This window comes from Aegilops tauschii, chromosome 3 (genome assembly GCF_002575655.3).
Source record: "Aegilops tauschii subsp. strangulata cultivar AL8/78 chromosome 3, Aet v6.0, whole genome shotgun sequence".
In the NCBI taxonomy this organism is placed as follows: Eukaryota; Viridiplantae; Streptophyta; class Magnoliopsida; order Poales; family Poaceae; genus Aegilops; species Aegilops tauschii.
The window spans coordinates 562,054,844-562,077,731 of NC_053037.3; positions in this window are offsets into that span (position 1 = coordinate 562,054,844).

Sequence of the window (22,888 nt, forward strand, 5' to 3'; positions counted from 1 at the left end):
GAGGACTGTGCATCTTCCAGACGGTTAGGCGTCATGGTCTAGAGCATCCAAGAGGAAATTGTGGATCACCGAGTAACCGAGTTTGTGAAGGTTTGGAAGTCACCTGAAGACTTACCATGAGTGGTTGGGCGAGGTCTGTGTGACCTTAGCTCAAGGAGAATACGGTGAGGACTGTGTGTCCGGGACTGTGTGTCCTCAGGTTTAAATACCTAGCCGCTCCAACCAGACGTACAATTGTCACAACAGTTGGAACTGGTCTACCAAATCATTGTCTTCACCAAGCCTACTGGTTCTATTTCCTCAACTCTTTCATTTCCTCATTACTGTGTTGTGCACTTGTTCATATCTGTTTTGAAGACTTTGACTGGAGACTTTCTCAATTTCCTTAGTTCAATTTCTTCAGTTTGATTGTCTTCATCCTGTGTTATCCTGTGTTTACGCTTTCTGTACTCTGTGCTTGTTTTCATTTCTTCATGATGGCCATGCTTGTGTTCTGTTATGTTTACATCTGAGTACTTATTCCGCTGCAAGTAGTTCTTCACTCAGGAATTGCCTCACCCGCAAATTCCTCAGTGAAGAATTCATAAAAATTGCCTATTCACCCCCTCTAGTCGATATAACGCACTTTCAATTGGTATCAGAGCAAGGTACTCCCTTGTTCTGTGTGATTTTGGTTTAACCGCCTGGAGTTTTAGTTATGTCGACTGCAGGTATGATCAAGGTCTCTATTGTATCTATGTGCATCTAGGCCAGATATTATGCTTAGTGTTTGCATGTGTGACCGATTTCAAGCTACACCGAAGGAATCACACCGTAAGGCTGTGAAGCATATTCTTCGATATCTAGCTCACACACCAACACTTGGATTATGGTACCCCAAGGGCTCGGCTTTTGATCTCATTGGATATTCAGACTCTGACTATGCTGGTGATCGTGTGGACCGCAAGTCAACATCAGGCACATGCCATTTCCTCGGACGATCTTTGGTTTGTTGGTCCTTGAAGAAACAGAACTGCGTATCACTGTCTACTGCTGAAGCTGAGTACATTGCTGCTGTTTCTTGCTGTGCTCAATTGCTATGGATGAAGCAAACTCTCAAGGACTACGGTGTCAACATGAAGAATGTGCCTCTCTACTGTGACAATGAGAGTGCAATCAAGATTGCTCACAACCCATTTCAGCACTCGAAGACTAAGCACATTCAAATTCGTCATCATTTTCTTCGTGATCATGTGTGGAAGGGCGACATCTCTATTGAGCATGTACGGACTGAAGAACAGCTAGCCGATATCTTCACTAAGCCCTTGGATGAGAAGAGATTTAGCAAGTTGAGGTGTGAACTAAATATCCTAGAATCTTCGAATGTTCTTTGAAAAAGGACACTCATCCTAACACTTATGCAAATTGATGACTTAGATGTGCAACACATGAAGAAACGTTTTTGTTCAATCCATGAAGACTAACACTCTAAGTGTGAAGAAATTAATGAAGAATTTGATTCTCAGAGCCCTACGACAATTGTATGCGGTGTCTGAAATCACCATTCTTACACGGTGGGTTACGCCACCTCCAAAAGTTGAAAATCTTCAATTGAGTTTTTCCTCAGTTATGAAATTCCTCATTTGTTCATTTTCTTCAACTTTGCATTGTCTTCACCATCTCCGTCGTTTTTCTTCATTGGCTATTTATATATATAGAGTTTATGTCCTCTACAGCATTCACTTATTGCTAATTCTTCAAGTTGCTTTTTCTGCTAAGTGAATGTGATCGGACCCTTCCCCCTCTATGCTAAACTCAACCCAGTCTATTCACAAATTCTTCATGTGCGTTATATTTGAAACTCGTTCAAAATATTCACTGTGTCCTTGTCAGCTGAAGAATTTGCAAACGGAACTTTAAAACTTATCTTATCTAAAATTTCAGCTTTGCCACTCAAACCGTTCCGCATTCTGTGAAATGTTTATCTATTCACCCACGATCTCACACGATCGCCACCTCTCAGTACGTGGGTAACACATGTCAAGCGAATGAGAAGGGTCAGGGGCACGTTTGTCCAATTTCTTCGGGCGAACAGTTTTTCACTCCGTCTATAAATACCCCTTCCCTTCCTCTCTTCACTTTTACTCCGACCTCTCTCCCGCTCGAGCTTCCCAAAACCTAGCGCCGCCGCTACTTCATCGCCGCCAGTGAGGAAAAGCTTCACTGCCTCGACCTCGTCGCCATCGTACTCGCGCCGGCTGCGGATTTCTTCACTCCGCCGCAGCCGTAGCTGTCTTCCTCTGCCAAGTTAGGGCGTGGAAGATATGAACTGACAAACTTCACATCTACACTTCCCAGTTCGTCGTGTTGTTCATCCAGGGTAATTAAACTCATAAGCCAAGTGCTTCATCCTCAATGCCCTCACGGCCAAGTTCCTTAGCAATGCCCTCACGGCCAGATTCTTCAAAGCCCTCACGGCCAACTCCTCAAGCTGCTCCAGCTCCTCCGCCAAAGTCCCCAGCTCCTCCGACAAAATCCTCAGCACCTGTGCATCTCGCCATGTGCCAAAGGACAACAGGCATCTCTATTGCCTCAGGAGCTTCTGCTAGTTCTTCAGCTCCACCAAATTCTTCAACTGGCCCCTCTCTGCTGAAGAAAAAGGCCACTGCTGGACGAGGCACTCGACCAAGTCCTCACAAGAAGCAGGTCGCCTTTCAAGTGCCGTCTGATGAAGACGAAGCTGATGATGAAGAACTTGCCGAAATCATCAGAGACAGGCAGCTCAAGGCCGCTAGAGCCAAAGGCACAAATGTGCCTCTACTTTTGGATCCAAAGTTGATCCTTGATTACATTGATCTCTGGCACAAGGACCCAAACACTCCTATGCCTAATTTCAAGCTGACTCCTGGCCAGAGTCATATGCTGACTGCCTTCATTCAAGAAGACAAATGAAAATTTGAAAAGGCCAGACAGTTGAAGAAATCGCAGTACAAGAAGGAGCGCTTCCTGAAGAAAAACGTTGTCCCCATGACAACTGAAGAACTTGTCACTATTCAATCTGAGATCAAGAAGCTCAGTGATGAATTTGACGTTTAGCACACTGACTGGCTTGGAGCCAAAGTTAGATTTGTGAATTTGACTGAGAAGTTCACTTCCAATGTTGTAGCCCCAACGCAACAAGAAAATCCTCAGGCTGAGGCTTCTGCTCAGCCGACTGAAGAACATGCCTGCACCGCTGATGACATTCAGGCTGCTGAAGAAACTCAGAGTACCAGGGCTGATGACTGCATTCCAGCCGCTGAAGAAATTGCCAGGGCAACCACTAGTGTTGCACCTGAAGAGACTGAAGAAGTCAGGGCAACTGCATCAATTGTGCCTGAAGTAATTGAACCAAATTCCTCTGCTCCTCCTGCACCTACCCCAATTCCGATCCTTCCGTCTGCATCATATGTGAAGAAAACCAAGGCTTCAGAGCGTGCAATAGTGAAGAAAAGGAAAGCATCAACTTCATTAGATTCTTCAGCTCCGAAGAAGATGAAGCCATTGACCAGCTCTTTTGCAAATCCAATTGATGCTATTCCGGTCTCATCCATGCCATCAAAGGACCTTGTTCCTTTTGATTAGAATATGTGATTCCAAGTGAATCAGATGAAGAGAATCCTTCTGCTGCTTCGTCAGAGTAGTTGGATGAAGAAATTGAAGCGGATACAATCTCTTCAACCCCAATAGTCTCATCGCCCATGCCTCAGTTCACTGCTAAAGAGGCCGGCGTTGAGGAAAAGAGTGAAGAAGAAGATGTGGACATTGGGTGTACAACACCAGTGCTGAATGATGACTTTTGGGAAAGTCAGCACCCCAACTCTCCTCTGTTCACACCACTGCAACAAATCCTCAGTCCCCTGTCAATACTGAAGTACAAATGGGATCTGAAGAACCTCGTGCAACCCCGTCTGTCCATGAAGAGATTCCAGCCACTAGTGCTGAAGAAAATGTTAATGAAGAATTAAAGACCCAGGCTGTCACTGAAAAAGAACCTGAAATTCCTCAGCCTGTGGAGCCTGAGATTGCGATTTCCTGAGGTGGTGATGCAATTGACTGATACTCCTCAGCCCAAGCCAAAGGATCCCTTCTCGAAGAAGCAGAAATTCAAGGCTGATGACTTCTTCGGCGAGCATGTTTTCTTCACTGACTTCAACCCATATGACTCTGCTCGTCTTAGAAGGAAGCGTTTCTGGACTGCTAGCCAAGCAAACTTTTATTCTTCACTCCTCTTCAACAAGGACGAAGTCTTCGACCACGAGCACATTCCTCACGTCGACATGGAATCAATGCCTTGTTTTCCCCCAGTCCTCAGTGTGCTTCATGATGCAGGATTACTCAACTTTTGCATGGATATTTGCGATTGGAATGAAGAGCTCATTCTTCAATTCTATGCAACCCTGCACATCACAGGCGATGCTGATGATATCAACTCTTGGGTATTGGACTGGATGACCGAAAACACTCATTAGAAGGCACCGGCCTCTGAATTACTTCACGCCCTGCCCATCAGTCCACCGCTTGAAGGAGCTCCCTGCCTGTACCAGGAGCCTGAACTCACTGCTCATTACATGCAAGTGCTTATGAAGCCTCTGAAGCCCGGTCAAGCCCCAAGAACCAAATTCCTCGTGAAGGAATTGCTATATGTGCGAAGAACAGTCTATCACATTCTGACGAAGACTATGAGTCCAATCAAAGGCCACGACTCATCTGATGAGGAAATTGTTGGCATCATGAAGAATCTGCTATTCGACATCATTCATGGCATTCCTGTCAATTATCACAATTTCTTCATGAGGACTCTGGAAAATGTTGCACTCTCTCCGTTTGAGTTGAAGCCTTACGCACCTTGGATTATGAGATTCCTCAGAATAAGGTCTTCACTCAACTACAAGGCTGATTTTCAGAATCACCTCAGCTACTTGCCCCCCATTGAAGTCCTCAAAAGGACATTTTCCTCAGCTGATGAAAAGGGCAAGGCCGCTGCTGTTATAGATGAAGGCATTCATCCATTGGATGGTCAGTTTCGCAAAGCTGCATCTGATTCCACCAATGATGACCCTGCCACTCATGATTCTGCTGCAAATGCATCCAAGCCACAACTCCAAGAGTGATGACTGACCGTGAGCTTCTTCTCAGTCTTCACCAGAAGGTGGATTGAAACCATAAATGGGTTAAGCGTCAATTTGGTTCTATTCTTCACAACATGACTGCTACACATAATGAAGTGAAGAAAAACCATTACTACCTCCATGAAGTCTTTGGTCGCACCTAGGCTATTCTGTCACATCTATATGGTGAAGAAGATCTGAAGAAAATGGGTCTCAAGGAGGATTTTGACTGGTCTGCACCTCCACCGAAGAAATACAAGAAGGTCAAGGTTCCTTCCTTGGTGGCCAGCTCCTATTCTTCATCACGCGACACCGACGAGTATGAACATTTGGACGACACTCCGGCAGGACCTACTACAACAAACGACCCCAACAACGCTAGCGCTCCTCCATCAACTTGATATTCTTCAGGGGCGTTAGTCCTCATTTTCAATCCTTTTTGTCATTCGATGACAAAGGGGGAGAAATTTGAGTTAGTCTTCAAGCGGGTCTATCTATATGGGCGTTTTTTGCTAAGTTACAACTCTCGTTCTTCTGAGACTTTATTCGATCGAGTTGTAAACTTAAACTCTATGGTGGTCTGATACTTTTGCTGAGATTTTCTGCACGCTTATTCCTCGTTAATGTTAATGCACGCATGCTGAATTACATCAGTCACCAAATTTCATCATGCATTTCAAATTCTTCATATTATATGTCAAATGTGTGTATGAATTACAAGATATAGGAGGAGATCTCCATGATTCTACTCTTCAAGTGTGCATTGCTTCAAAAGCAAATTCCTCACTATGCACATCTTCAGGGGGAGTTCTTCTATATCTTGCAATCAAATACCTCAATATCAGTATTTACACTTCATATGATTATCCCTGTTGAAAACTTAACCTATATTGTCATCAATCACCAAAAATGGGGAGATTGTAAGTGCATCTAGTGCCCCTTAGTGATTTTGGTGTATTGAAGACTTATAGGTTAAGGGACTAATGTGTTTATGAGTGTATACAGGTCTATAAGTCTATGAGGAATTTGATATTTACAGAGCAAGTCGACCCCTAAAAATGAATATCTTCGACTCAAGATTTTGGTTTTCTGAAGACTTTGAAAGTGAAGAAAATGGTGTGACCTGAAGACTTGGTATTCATACGAGGAACATGAAGCGTGAAGATTTTTGTTTTCGTAGTTTCATTTTCTCTTTCTTGAGTCATAGGAAACACCGTACTGTTAAAGGGGGTCGAGGAAACACTAAGGAAAAATTTCCATGTGATGCTCAACTCAAATCCTACACCTACCAATCCCTTCGAGTGAAGCCATTGGAAATCTCATACAGCTCAGTCAATTTCTTCAGTGACAGAGACGAAGTTCTTCTGGTCTCTGAGGAATTTGTTCTGACTGAGGAGTTAGGAATTCGCCAGTGCAGATTGCCTACATCGTGAGGAACATGATAGCCCTGAGGAATTTGAACCTCAAATTTCCGACCGTTGTTGTGTTATGCGCCAGCTGTCCCAAAATATCTACCCACCTAACGGTCATATAATTGAAGGGCATTTATGTCATATCATGTCGGGCTGCTCCCTAGGCTATAAATAGCCGCCCCCTACAACCACTAGCTGGTTGGCTACTCCGAGAGAAACTGACACTTGTCATTTGAGAGCATCCCATCCTCCGAGGACTTTGAGCGAAAATCATCAAGTGAGGAAAACCCAAACCCAAGCACCTACAAACCCAAAGTGATTGAGCATCACTGAAGAGATTGATCCTGCGTGGATCCGACGCTTGTTACCTTTGAAGACTGTGCATCTTCCAGACGGTTAGGCGTCATGGTCTAGAGCATCCAAGAGGAAATTGTGGATCGCCGAGTGACCGAGTTTGTGAAGGTTTGGAAGTCACCTTAAGACTTACCACGAGTGATTGGGCGAGGTCTGTGTGACCTTAGCTTAAGGAGAATATGGTGAGGACTGTGTGTCCTCAGGTTTAAATACCTAGCCGCTCCAACCAGACGTACAACTGTCACAGCAGTTGGAACTGGTCTACCAAATCATTGTCTTCACCAAGCCTACTGGTTCTATTTCCTCAACTCTTTCATTTACTCATTACTGTGTTGTGCACTTGTTCATATCTGTTTTGAAGACTTTGACTGAAGACATTCTCAATTTCCTCAGTTCAATTTCTTCAGTCTGATTGTCTTCATCCTGTGTTATCCTGTGTTTATGCTTTCTGTACTCTGTGCTTGTCTTCATTTCTTCATGATGACCATGCTTGTGTTCTGTTATGTTTACATCTGAGTACTTATTCCGCTGCAAGTAGATCTTCACTCAGGAATTGCCTCACCCGCAAATTCCTCAGTGAAGAATTCATAAAAATCGCCTATTCACCCCCCCTCTAGTCGATATAACGCACTTTCACGAGGGTCGCCGAGTGCTCGAGGGGTCGAGGATCGAGGGGAAAAGGAGTCGAGGGTCTAGGGGTCGAGGATCGTGGTGTCGAGGGGTCGAGGGTCGAGGGGAAAAGGGGTCGAGGGGTCGAGGGTCGCCGAGGCGTCAAGGATTTGCCATCCTGACCCCGACACCCCGACCCCCTGACCCCGACACCCCAACCCCAACACGACACCCCGACACGACACCCCGACACCGCGACCCCGACATAGCACCCCGACCCCGACACGGCACACCCGACCCCGACACAGCACCTCGACCCCGACACAACACCCCGACCCCCGACACGACACCCCGACACGGTACCCCCGACCCGACACAGCACCCCGACCCCGATACGACACCCCCGACACCCCGACCCCCGACAACTCCCAAAAAATGTGCTCTTCGGCCTTCCAAAGGCCGACGGGGTCATATATGTGTGAATTATGAGTTAGGTCATATATTTTTTGATTTTGTTATAAAAAAACAACATATTTGTGTTGATCAAGTGGTTTTAAATGTGCAGTTGTTTCGTCGCTGCGAGGGTCTGTTGTTCGACGACCTTCCCGTGCGTTCGACGAGCTCCGCCCCTGCGTTCGTGGGTGAGCACAAATGACATCTCCTCCTCCCCCCTTCATTTGCTCTATTCCGGTCTTCGTGCCGATGAAACTTGCTAGCTATAGGTGTCTTCAATCATCAGTATGCGTGAACACTATGCGTCTCCCGTTCGAAAGGGCTACATCTATAAATATGCATGCATTTGCATATTTATAACCGTGATTCTTTCGAATTGTCGACCGTTATCCATGGACAACCAGAGTATGTGTAGATTGGGTTCGTTTTCCCATATGCTCTGCTCGGGATCCGATGCAGAATTTCATCAGTGCCTCCCTGTTGTTCTCCGGGTACACATCCTCTCTGCTTATTGCCGAGACGTGTATCAGGAGAACAGCGGGGAGGTGCTGCCAAAATTTTGCGTCGGATCTGGAGCAGAGCATGGGAAAACGAACCCAATCTACACATACTCAGGTGGGATTAGGACCTATCTTTATCTATTAGCATCTAGGTTGCATGAACGTAATAAAAGTGACAAACTCCATTAACTGATGAATATATACATGCTGATATATATATATATATATATATATATATATATATATATCTTATGTGTCCAGTAGCTAGGCAAGATGAGTGATCGTGCGTGGATGTACACCGGTCACACTAGTCAGAAAGACATGACCAATGAATGGTTAACAAAAACTAAAGGGTTTGTGAGAGCCGCATTTGCAAATGGCCAGAGGACAACCTGGTGCCCCTGTGCTAGGTGCGACAATTGGCAGGACAGATGATGAAATGGGCAAACACCTGCAGAAGAGGGGCTTTACGCCAGGTTATACGGTGTGGACATTTCATGGCGAGTCTGCCCAATGTGCCAGAGCTGAGGTGCTTCGTCGTCGCACCGACGAGCATGGTACCGGGATGGAAGACATGGTGCTCGGGACTCAGACGATGGGATGGAGGAATCTGCAAAGGCCTTCAATGAAATGTTGGAGTCTTCAAAACATCCTCTCCACGAGCACACTGAGCTTTGTCAGCTGGATGCCATCTCACGAATAATGGCTCTGAAGGCTCAATTCAACTTGGGCAGAGAATGCTACGACACGATGATGACAATATTTGGACGTTTTCTACCCAAAGGCCATGTACTACCTGCAAACCTGTACCAGTCAGACAAAATCCTCCGTGCTCTTAAGATGCCCTATGAGAAGATACATGCCTGTGAGAAAGGATGTGCCTTATTTAGGCTTCAGTATGCGGACTTGAACTATTGTCCCATTTGAAAGTCATCTAGGTATGTTGTGGTAGACAACGGTATGGGTGAGAAGACACAGACCGAAATCACTGTTAATGTTCTTCAGTATATGCCAATCGTACCAAGACTTCAACGTCTTTTCATGATCGAAGAGTGATGCGGCTTGAAGCTACGTCGGTATTTCCCCAAAGAGGAAGGGATGATGCAGCACAGCAGTGGTAGGTATTTCCCTTAGTGATGAGACCAAGGTTATCGAACCAGTAGGAGAACCAAGCAACACTACGTAAACAACACCTACACACAAATAACAAATACTCGCAACCCGAGGTGTAAAAGGGGTTGTCAATCCCTTTCGGGCAACGGCGCCAAAAATTGGCAAACGGACGTGAGAGATTAGTAAATATTGATAGATCGAACGCCAAATAAAATAAAGTGCAGCAAGGTATTTTTTGTATTTTTGGTTTAATGGATCTGAAATAAAAGCAATGGAAAATAGACCGCAAAGGCAAAATATTTTGAGAAAGAGACCCGGGGGCCGTAGATTTCACTAGTGGCTTCTCTCGAGAAAAATAGCAAACGGTGGGTGAGAAAATTACTATTGGGCAATTGATAGAACTTCAAATAATCCTGACGATATCTAGACAATGATCATTATATAGGCATCACGTCCAAGATTAGTAGACCGACTCCTGCCTGCATCTACTACGATTAATCCACACATCGACCGCTATCCAGCATGCATCTAATGTATTAAGTTCATGGAGAAATGGAGTAATGCAATAAGAACGATGACATGATGTAGACAAGATCTATTTATGTAGAAAAAGACCCCATCGTTTTATCCTTAGTAGCAACGATACATACGTGTCGGTTCCCCTTCTGTCACTGGGATCAAGCACCGTAAGATCGAACCGACTACAAAGCACCTCTTCCCATTGCAAGATAAATAGATCAAGTTGGCCAAACAAAACCCAAATGTCGGAGAAGAAATACGAGGCTATAAGCAATCATGCATATAAGAGATCAAAGAAGACTCAAATAACTTTCATGGATACAAAAAATAGATCTGATCGTAAACTCAAATTAAAGTTCATCCGATCCCAACAAACACACCACAAAAAGAGTTACATCATATGGATCTCCAAGAGACCATTGTATTGAGAATCAAACGAGAGAGAGGAAGCCATCTAGCTACTAACTACGGACCCGTAGGTCTACAAAGAACTACTCACGCATCATCGGAGAGGCACCAATGGAAGTGGTGAACCCCTCCGTGATGGTGTCTAGATTGGATCTGGTGGTTCTGGACTCTGCGGCGGTTGGAATTGATTTCCGTCGACTCCCCTAGGGTTTCTGGAATATTGGGGTATTTATAGAGCAAAGAGGCGGTCCGGGGGGCACCCGAGGTGGGCACAACCCACCAGGGCGCGCCTGGGCCCAGGCGCGCCCTGGTGGGTTGTGCCCCCTCGGAGCACCCCCCCAGGCGCTTCTCCGGCCCACTGGATGTCGTCTGGTCCAAAAAAAAGTCCACAAAAAAGTTTCGCTGCGTTTGGACTCCGTTTGCTATTGATTTCTCACGATGTAAAAAACATGCAGAAAACAGCAACCGACACTTGGCACTATGTCAATAGGTTAGTACCAAAAAATGACTATAAAATGATTATAAAACATCCAATAATGATAATATAACAACATGGAACAATAAAAAAATATAGATACGTTGGAGACGTATCAGCATCCCCAAGCTTAATCCTGCTCATCCTCGAGTAGGTAAATGATAAAAACAAATTTTTTGATGTGGAATGCTGCCTAACATGTCATCTCATATTCTTTTTTTCTTTATAGCATGGACATTTGGACTTATATATGATTCAAAGCAATAGTCTACTTTTGACATAATAACTTAAATACTCAAGCATATCAACAAGCAACCATGTCTTTCAAAATATCAACGCTAAAATAAGCTATCCCTAGCCCATCATGCTCAACCATTGATCCATTCATGAAACACACTCGCATATTAGCTACACCCAATGCTCAAGTACGATCATAGTGCCTCCTAGTTGGTGCTTTATAAGAGAGGATGGAGACTCAAATTCAAATTAAAAATTTCATAAAGTAAAAGAAAGACCCTTCGTAGAGGGAAGTAGGGATTTGTAGAGGTGCCAGAGCTCAAAGCGAAAAACTTAGAGATAAAAACATTTTGGGAGGTGTGCTTTTCCCACCAACGAAAACGACTTAGAGTTCCCAACACTTTTCATGCTAGATATATCATAGGCGGTTCCCAAACAGAATGTAAAGTTTATTCCTTTTTCCACCATACTTTCACTTTCCATGGCTAGCCGTATCCACGGTTGCCCTCCATACCAACACTTTCCAAGCAATTTATTATTTGACAACATAAAGTAAATTCATTTTTCATTTCGAGACTGGGCATCCCTAATACCTTTGCCTTACTCTCGTGCAATCACAAGTGAATAAACACTCATCGTGAGAATAACACATCTAGCATGGAAAATATTAGCCACCCCTCACCGCCTCGCGAGCGGTACGAACACACAAAAGAGAAGTTTATTTTGAAAATTAGAGATGGCACATACAAATTTGTTTAGAACGGCAAAATAATACCGAATATAGGTAGATATAGTGGACTCATGTGGCAAAACTGCTTTAAAGGATTTTGGTTGCACAAGTAGTGATCATACTTAGTGCAAAATGAAGGCTAGCAAAAGATTGAGAAGCGACCAACCAAGAAACGAATAATCTTATAACCAAGCATTAAGCATAATTAACACCGAACAATGAACCATAAGTACGATGTAATTTCATTGCATGACTATTGACTTTCGTGCTTGCATAGGGAATCACAAACCTTAACACCAATATTCTTACTAAAGCACAATTACTCATCAACATGAATCACATATCACATCATCATATCTCAAAACTATTACAAGGAATCAAGTTTATTTTGTCCAATGATCTTCATGAAAGTTTTTATTGTATCCTTCTTGGATATCTATCACTTTGGGACTAATTTTCATGTGTTGCTTTTGATAAGCTCAAACAAATATAAGTGAAGATCATGAGCATAATGTTTCTCTCTCTGAAATTAATTTAAGTGAAGCAAGAGAGAATTTCTTAAAAAAATTATGAACTATAAAATAAATCTAAGTGAATCAAGAGAGCATTTCTTCAAAAATAACTAAGCACTCCGTGCTCAAAAAGATATAAGTGAAGCACTAGAGCAAATCCATAGCTCATAAAAATTTATGTGAAGCATAGAGCGCAATTCTAACAAGTCATGACATAATTTTGGCTCTCTCAAATAGGTGTGTCCAGCAAAGATTCAAGACTTAAAACACAAAGCAAAACAAGCAAAGTCTCATATCATACAAGACGCTCCAAGCAAAACTCATAGTATGTGACGAATAAAAATATAGCTTCGAGTAAAATACCGATGGTCGTTAGAAGAAAGAGGGGATGCCACTCGGGGCATCCCCAAGCTTAGTTGCTTGCCTCTCTTTGGATAATAGCTTGGGGTGCCATGGGAATCCCCAAGCTTAGGCTCTTCTAACTCCTTATTCCTTCATCCATCGTAAGATAACCCAAAACTTGAAAACTTCAATCACACAAAACTCAACAAAACCTTCATGAGATCCGTTAGTATAAGAGAACAAATCACTACTATAAGTGTTGTAGCAAACCAATTCATATTTTGTTCTTGCATTATATCTACTGTATTCCAACTTTTCTATGGCAAAAACTCATCAAAGAAAACCATAGAATCATCAAAACAAGCACACAACGCAAAGAAAACAGAATCTGTCAAAAACAGAACAGTATGTAGCAATCTGAATAACTCGAATATTTCTGTAACTCCAAAAAACCTGAGTAATTAGGACGTCCTGGGAAATTTGTATATTAATCTTGTGTAAAACATCCAGAGAAAAAGCATGTTTCTGTGATTTTTGAAAATTGTTTTTCTGAGTGTAAAAGTTTCTCTTTTTCAACAAGATCAAATCAACTATCTCCCAAGAAGATCCTAAAGGCTTTGCTTGGCACAAACACTAAATTAAACACAAAAAACACAATAATAATAGTAGCATAATTGTGTAAACACTCAAGAACAGAAAGAAAAAAGCAAAAATAAATTTTATTCATTGGGTTGCCTCCCAAGAAGCGCTATAGTTTTACGCCCCTAGCTAGGCATAAACCAAGGATCTAAGTCTTGTCATCCTTCTTCTTAATTTCCTTAGGGGTATCCTTGTCATGAGGTTTTGTAAAGACAACATAAAACATATTATCCATAGAAACCTTAGCATTCCTGAGTTGGTTTTCATCATATCCCCTTTGATTTCCAGCAACAATCCAAGAGTGATGTTGATTAACATTATTGAAAACTTGTTGGATTATATCTAAAACGGGGACTTCCTTTTTAAGATTCTCATCAAAGATTTTATTATCCCCAAGAAAATGCCTTAGCGCATAATCACTATTGTAAAGAATTTCATCTATCACGGGTTTTTCATGATTCATACCATAAGAATCAAAGAGCTTCCCGTATTATGTAATCAAATTCATTCATAAGGACAAGGGTGGCCAACTTTTTAGCCCTAGGATTCTTTATAACAGGAAGCTCAAAAAACAATCTTTGCAAAGTAGGATGAGTACGGATAAATTTACTTTCAAGTTTTAGACTAGTGCTACAGTAGCATCCGCATAAGATCTAGTAGTTTTAATTATAGGAACATCATCAAGACTTAGATTCCCAACACAATTGAAAAGTTCTTGGATACGTTCTTTTCCCATAACATTCCCTTGCCCCAAGATAAATTTTTTAGCATCCAGATTGCCCGTACATCCAATCTTAGGAGTTAGGCCATCATCTATTGGTGCCATACCGAAATCACCCATGATTGCAAGCAAAGGATAGATCTAACGAGAAAACAGCGAACAAAAAAGATGGCGAATAAAACGGCAAATTTTTGTGAAGTGGGGGAGAGGAAAATGAAGGCAAATGGCAAATAATGCAGATTGCGAGGAGATGAGATTAGTGATTAGGAACCTGGTATATGTTGAAGATCCTCCCCGGCAACGGCGCCAGAAATTCCTTTTGATGCGGCTTGAAGCTACGTCGGTATTTCCCCAAAGAGGAAGGGATGATGCAGCACAGCGGCGGTAGGTATTTCCCTCAGTGATGAGACCAAGGTTATCGAACCAGTAGGAGAACCAAGCAACACTACGTAAACAGCACCTACACACAAATAAGAAATACTCGCAACCCGACATGTAAAAGGGGTTGTCAATCCCTTTCGGGCAACGGCGCCAGAAATTGGCAAACAGACGTGAGAGAGTAGTAAATATTGATAGATCGAACGCCAAATAAAATAAATTGCAGCGATGTATTTTTGGTTTGATGGATCTGAAAATAAAAGCAAAGAAAAATAGATCGCAAAGGCAAAATATTTTGAGATAGAGACCCGGGGGCCGTAGATTTCACTAGTGGCTTCTCTCGAGAAAAATAGCAAATGGTGGGTGAACAAATTACTGTTGGGAAATTGATAGAACTTCAAATAGTCATGACGATATCGAGGCAATGATCATTATATAGGCATCACGTCCAAGATTAGTAGACCGACTCCTGCCTGCATCTACTACTATTACTCCACACATCGACCGCTATCCAGCATGCATCTAGTGTATTAAGTTCATGGAGAAACGGAGTAATGCAATAGGAATGATGACATGATGTAGACAAGATCTATTTATGTAGAAATAGACCCCATCGTTTTATCCTTAGTAGCAACAATACATACATGTCGGTTCCCCTTCTGTCACTGGGATCAAGCACCGTAAGATCGAACCCACTACAAAGCACCTCTTCCCATTGCAAGATAAATAGATCAAGTTGGCCAAACGAAACCCAAATATTAGAGAAGAAATACGAGGCTATAAGCAATCATGCATATAATAGATCAAAGAAGACTCAAATAACTTTGGATAAAAAATAGATCTGATCATAAACTCAAAGTTCATCCGATCCCAACAAACACACCGTAAAAAGAGTTACATCATATCGATCTCCAAGAGACCATTGTATTGAGAATCAAACGAGAGAGAGGAATCCATCTAGCTACTAACTACGGACCCGTAGGTCTACAAAGAACTACTCACGCATCATCGGAGAGGCACCAATGGAAGTGGTGAACCCCTCCGTGATGGTGTTGAGATTGGATCTGGTTGTTCTGGACCCTGCGGCGGCTGGAATTGATTTTCGTCGACTCCCCTAGGGTTTCTGGAATATTGGAGTATTTATAGAGCAAATATGCGGTCCAGGGGGCACCCGAGGTAGGCACAACCCACCAGGGCGCGCCTGGGCCTCCAGGTGTGCCCTGGTGGGTTGTACTCCCCTCGGAGCAGCCCCCCTCCCCCAGGCGCTTCTCTGGCCCACTGGATGTCTTCTGGTCCAAAAAATCCACAAAAAGTTGCACTGCGTTTGGACTCCGTTTGGTATTGATTTCTCGCGATGTAAAAAACATGCAGAAAACATCAAGTGGCACTTGGCACTATGTCAATAGGTTAGTACCAAAAAATGATATAAAATGACTATGAAATGATTACAAAACATCCAAGAATGATAATATAACAGCATGGAACAATAAAAAATTATAGATACGTTGGATACGTATCAAAGAGACGGTCGGACAGATGACATGGCACAAAACGGGCAAAAGAACCCAACTAGATGCAGATGGGAAGGTGACGATGGTGCACACATCGGACGGTGAAGCGTGGAAGCGCTTCGATGCATTACATGAGGACAAAGCGGCAGATCCGAGGCATCCTCGAGTCGCCATCAGCACAAATGGGTTAAGTGTGTTTGGTCTCATGGCAGCCCAATACGGTTGTTGGCCCGTATTTTTCATTCCACTCAATCTCCCCCCCCCCCCCCCGGACAGATTATGCAAAGAAAGAACATTTTCCTGACTTTGATAATTCCAGGGCCCAACTATCTGAGGAAGAATATGAATGTGTACATGCAGCCGCTGAAGGATGAATTGCAAGAAGCCTGGGATAATGGGTTCAAGACATACGACGCCTTTAGCAAACGGAACTTCATAATGCGTGTCTGGTACATGTACTCGACACATGACTTGCTAGCGTATGCACTACTCGTTGGCTGGTGTGTGCATGGAAGGTTCCCGTGCCCCACATGCAAGGGAGCTCTTGAGCTTCGTTGGCTTTAGGCCGGTCGCAAGTTTTCTTGCTTTGACTTGCATAGACAGCTCCTGGATCCTCACCATCGGTTCAGGAAACATAAGAAGAACTTCATCAAAGGTAGAGTTGTCAAAAACTCTGCACCACCTGCATTGACAGGCCAAGAGACCCTGGATCAGTTAAACGCTCTCGAGCCAGATCCAGGGCGTCCAGTGTATTTCAAGGGGTATAATTCGAAACACGCCTGGACTCACAAGACATGCTTGTGGGATCTGCCTTACTTCAAAGACCTCCTTTGCCCACACAACATCGACGTAATGCACATTGAAAAGAATATCGCCGAGGCACTTTTTGGTACATTGTTCGGCATAGAGGGGAAGTCAAAGGATAATACTAAGGCTAGAGTCGATCTGGAGCCGCTATGTGATAGACCGTTACAAACATACAACCACCAAAAGGAAAGCAGAACTGGACAAAGTCAAAGGCATGGTTCAATCTTGGAAGGCCAGCTATGAGGGAAATTATCTTGTGGGTGAAAATGCAGTTTATGTTCCCCGATGGGTATGCAGCGAATCTAAAGAGGGGAGCGAGTCTTGAGAAATTGAAGGCATTTGGTCTCAAGAGTCATGATTGGCACATATAGATTGAGCGGGTTATGCCGGTGATGTTGCGTGGCTTCATCCCTAAGGATCAATGGCTAGTACTGGCAGAGCTGAGCTATTTCTTCCGTGTTCTTTGTGTGAAAGAACTATCGTCTAGCCTGCTAGAAGAAATGGAAGAGTTGGCGCCGGAGTTGATCTGCAACTTGGAGAAGATTTTTCCGTTGGGCTTCTTTAATCCAATGCAGCACTTGATTTTGCATCTCCCAACCGAGGCAAGATTGGGGGGCCCGTGCAAAATCGTTGGTGCTACACAACTGAGAGAATGCAGAAGATGCTTCGAGCAAAATATAAAAATAAACGTAGAATTGAAGCATCGATGGCCGAGGCATTCATTATTGAGGAGGCGGCAAACTTTGTGACAGCACACTACGAAGCCAAAAATCGTAATTTGCATAATCCGAAGCCTCGGTACAATGCTGGCGACCCTAAAAAGGGTGGATCGAACCTCAGCCTATTCAAAGGGGATCTCGCACCAGCCGGTGCTTCCAATTCCTTAACGTTCGATGTCGAAGAATGGCGGACCATTTCGTTGTATATCTTCAACAACCTAATAGAAGTGCGGCCGTACATCGAGTAAGTTCTCGGTACATTGTTTCACAACTTCTAATTCCTTTGAACTGCTCTTATTCCCGAATAAATTTTATACAATCGATACATCGCCAAATTCTCGTATGGAGCGGTGATACAAAAGGATTCCGTCGAAGAGTATGAGCTTCTGGCAAAGCATGGAGGCGGCTATCCCGGTTTCATCTCTTGGTTCAAACAAATGGTAAGTTCCATTAGACCATTTCATTTCTTCGTCTAATTTGTGGATAATGCAACATTCCCTTTCGTATTAAACTTGTAGGCTAATTCAGAGTTTATGGACGCCGAATTGAGACAAGTCGCTAATGGTTTTGACTTTAAGGTCCGTTCATTTGACAAATACGACATCAACGGGTATCGATTTCGTACCTATGGCGAAGAGCTATCTATGGCTGACCGAAAGTCTACAAATTGTTGTGTCTCTGCTATCGGCGAAGGAGATACCGAGTATTATGGAAGGGTTGAAGCAATTTATGGACTTCAATTCTATGGTGCAAACCCACCAAACATCGTAGTCTTCAAATGTTATTGGTTCCAGCCGAAGGAGACTAGAAGGACTCATGAACATATAGGGCTAGTGGAAATCAAACGAAGTACCCATTTGTCTATATTATGGCTCAACAGGCAAGCCAAGATTTCTATCTACCGTGGGCCTGTCAAAGTGATCCAAATCTCAATGGTTGGGATGTCGTTTATGAAGTGCCGCCACGTGTTAGACCACCTCCTCCCAATGAAGAGGATTGTGAACCTCACATTAACCCAGACACATATGAAGGAGAATTCTTCCAAGAAACACGCCTTTCCAAAAAACATTTCAAGAACCGCTCTACTTCACCCCAGAACATTGAAGTAGACAGCGACAGTGAACCCAACTTCACCCCTGAGGCGGAACAAGAAGAGCCTGAACTAGAAGAGGTTACTGCTGCGGATGACCTGTCAATGCTTGATCGATTACGTAAAGGTCGCCTTCCACATGATGATGCATTTATTGATGATGATGATGAGCACGTCATTACTAATAGTGTTGAGGATGATGCATTTATTGATCCCGGAGCATTTATTGAACCCGACGATCCAGATTATTATTAGGTATTCAATTTTTTATGTTGTACTTGATTTATATAGTTACTTGTATGATTGTATGATTTATATAGTTACTTTTATAATTTTCTTACTTTGTATGATTGTTTGTTATACATAGTGCCATTGTCTTGATATCCGTCCCCGTCGGCCCTCGCCCGCTTTATGATTCAGATGTGGTAAATTCTCTTTTATAACTATTTGTTGCATTTCGCATTTATGACAATTATGGCCATCAAGTTGACATAGAGATATTTTTATTTAGGAGGTATGTGAACCGAAAATTGCAACCGACCCTCTTGTCGAGAAGTTAAATTTAGTTGAAAAATAAAATGAGTGTTTGAAAGAAAAAATTAAAAGAATTGAAGAAGAGAAGATGAAATTGGCGTTGTATGTTGCCGATGTCATCGATGATCACAAAATGAAGATGAATGCAATGCGCTGCAAGATGGATGCAATGCGCTTGAAGATTAAGAAGATTAGAAAATATGCCATTGATAATGAGGCTTGGTATCATTATGCCGTTGGATCAATTGTTACCTTAGTTGCGATCTTCATCGCATTTGTTGCGATGAGGGTAAGTTTTCTCTAGTGTTTTGCTTAACAAATGCGCACTTAGCTTATTTTCCTCCTAAATGGCATAAGTACGTAAGTTAGATAAAAAATGAGCTATACTTTCGTAAGTTGGCTCAAAAATGGCATCATCACCTAGGTTAGCAAAAAATGACCTATACTTACCTTATTTTTCTCAAAATTGACATAATAAGCTTAGTTGACCTATACTTTACCTAGGATAGCTATAAAATGACCTATAGTTAGCATTTTTTCCTCCTAAATGACTTAATATGCTTAGTTAGCTAAAAATGGCACTACCTAGGATAGCTCAATAATGATCTATACTTAGCTTACCTAGTTCATTTATGACATAATTAGCTTACTTAGGTAAAAAATGGCATAATAACCTTGCACTACTAGGGAAAAGCCTATACACAGAATCTTACCAGCAGCGCGCTTTAAAATAAGGCGCTGCTACTAACTAGCAGTAGTGCGCGCGCACAAAACTTGCTGCTGAAATAAATGTATCAGTAGCGCGCCCTCTCTAAGACGCGCTACTGCTATAATTGCCACGACGCCGCCGCGAGGCTAGTTCTAGCAGCAGCGCGTTAATATGAGGAGCGCTACTGCTACGAACATAGCAGTAGTGCATTTACACAATAACCGCTACTGCTAAGTTTACTAAAAAAAATAGTCCCACCTCGCTCCGTGAAGAGAGTTTGTACCACCTTAAATATGTTACTTCTCAAACATTCCCAAGCACTTGGTCTTCATTGAACTCTATGTGTAGAATTTGTGGCCGCAATATGAGTCTTCACCAGTTCCTAAACTGGTGAGGACCCATATTGACAAATCAGATTGTACACAAAAAGATCATTGATGATCAATGTATTTTTTATGTCTATTTTTACATGCTGACACATAGCAGTAGCGCGCTCTTTGTGAAAGGCGCTACTACTAGGTCGTTTAGCAGTAGCGCCTTCTGCTATAGCGCGCTACTGCTAAGCCATTCCATCTCCCCCACTCTCCGATCTATCTGATCCGCTCACACTCACACTCACTCGATCTCCCCCTCAACCCCCACGTCGGTCCTCCCCCGTCGCCCCTCCTCCGATCTACGCCGCCGCCACCTCCTCCTCCTCGCTGGACTCGGTACCAGCCTTCTCCTCCGTCCTCCCTCTAGTCGCCGCGGGCCGGGCCCTCCTCGCTCCGCCTTCCTCCTCCGTCCTCCCTCCACTCGCCGCCGGCTGGCCCCTCCTCGCTCCGTGTTCCTCCTCCGTCCTACTCTCTTCTCCCTCCTCGAGTCGCCCCTCCTTCTCCCTCCTCCCTCCTCCATCCACAACCCCTCCTCCCTGCTACATTTTGATTTAGTAGGCTAGTTGATTTAGAACATTTTGATTTAGTGGATTTATTGTGCTAGTTGATTTAGTTGATTTAGAAAATTTTGATTTAGTTGATTTAGTAGGCTAGGTGATTTAGTTAATTTATAACATTTTGATTTAGTTGATTTAGTATGCTAGTGGATTTAGTAGGCTAGTTGATTTAGTATGCACCATTTTATTGTTATTTTTTCTGTACATGGATAGGTAGATGTGTTTGTTTTTTTGTAATAAGTTATTTTTTGCAAAATGTAGGTGCCAATTTAGTTAAATTTGCCAATTGTTTTTTTAATCAATTATCTTAGGCAATAGGGGCCAAATGAGATGAAATGTCTTGGTAGGTGGTACCCTTATTTGGTAGATATTTGTGAAATGTTTTTTCGGCAATAGGTGCCACCGAAATGCTTTGTCCATAAAATTGCTTCTCGCGGAAGAACCAAAAATATCACATGCTACTGTTTTTCTTTCCTGTGAAGTGAATCGTTAATCCTTTGCTCATATTGCTTTAGGAAAATGGCGCCACAACCACCACCACTATGTCGACTGTGCAAGTCAAGGTGCACCAGCAGCCTTGCAACTGGCAAGCTGTTCGGCATCTACTTCCAGCTGAGTTTTCGTCATGCGGCGGTAAGAAATTAGATGAAATGTAACAACTATTTTATTTTTAGTGTTGGCATTACTGCATTGTGTCATTTTGCTTTTTTTTACACAGATCGTCCCATGCAATGTGAGGTTGAAATTCAACAAGCTGACAGGAGACACTGTGACATTTGAGGTTCCTGGGGGGGCGTACACTATGGAGGTCGAGAAAGGACGCAATATGTCGCAGAATTGAGGAGATGGATGGGCCCGTTTCCTTGCCCACATGCGTCTTACTGGTGGTGAGTTGATCAGCTTCTCCTTCAGAGCAGAAAGACCCAAGTTGGCTGTCATTTATCTCAACCTGGTGGAAGATGACGAAGATGATGAAGATGATGCAGATGATGAAGATAATGAGGGCCCATTCGATGAAGATGATGAGAACCCACTTCATGAAGCCTTCGTAGCTCAAAGAATGAGGCTGAGTGTCGTGGTTTTGTCACGGAAGATGTCCTAGAGAAAGGACTTCGTCGTGGAGCCATCGCTACGGGTTAGCTTAAAGGGGTTAAAGCGGACAAGGGACGCAAGAGAGTTTTATACTAGTTCGGCCCCTTACGATGAAGGTAAAAGCCTACGTCTAGTTGTGATGGAATTGATGGGGTTTCGATGACCAGGGAGCGAATACGCTTTGCCTGAGTCTCGAGTTGTTGTCTGTTGTCCTTGAACCGCCGCCGGGTCATCCCCTTATATACATGGGTTGACGCCTGTTGGTTTACAGACTCCGAGGCCGGCTCATAATCGTGTCCGGCTCGGTCTCTGCTACTTCTATCTTACAACACAAGTTTACATATCAATGCCGGTTTGTGTCTACAGGCCATAAACCGGCTTTGGGCCCTGGGCCTTCATGAAGCGTTACCGTCTGTCTTCATAGGCTTCAGATACAGATGAACCACTTATGGGGTTAACCCGGCCACTCCTGGCCGGTTTACGCCCAGTGGTAATATCCCCAACATTAGGCACCAGATTGATTTGAACTGGTTCATGTCAATCCTTAATACTTAAGAAATTTTCTTCTTCAACATCTTCACATAATCTTGTAAACCGTCGTGACATCATCTTCTAGGATCATGGTAAACCGCCGTGACATCACCTGCTATTTAAAACTGTGTATAATCCACCTTCATTAATGAGCCTCCGACAATCGAGGTGACAGCTCCGCCTCATATCCAAAAATTTGGCTCCTCGATTTTTGCGCCTGTCGGTTATCTCCCTTATAAATAGGGCCAGGGGGTCTTTCGATTTCCCCCTCGTGCCTCTTCGCATCATCGTCATCCTCGCGACGCCCGAGCCTTCGACCTCAGCCGCCGTCGTCAACCTTCGACTGCTGCACCAACCTTGGCCGCTGCATCGACCTGAACGTACCAGAGCTCCTCCGCGCGCCGCCGCTGCTCGACAGCCTCCGTAAGTCTCC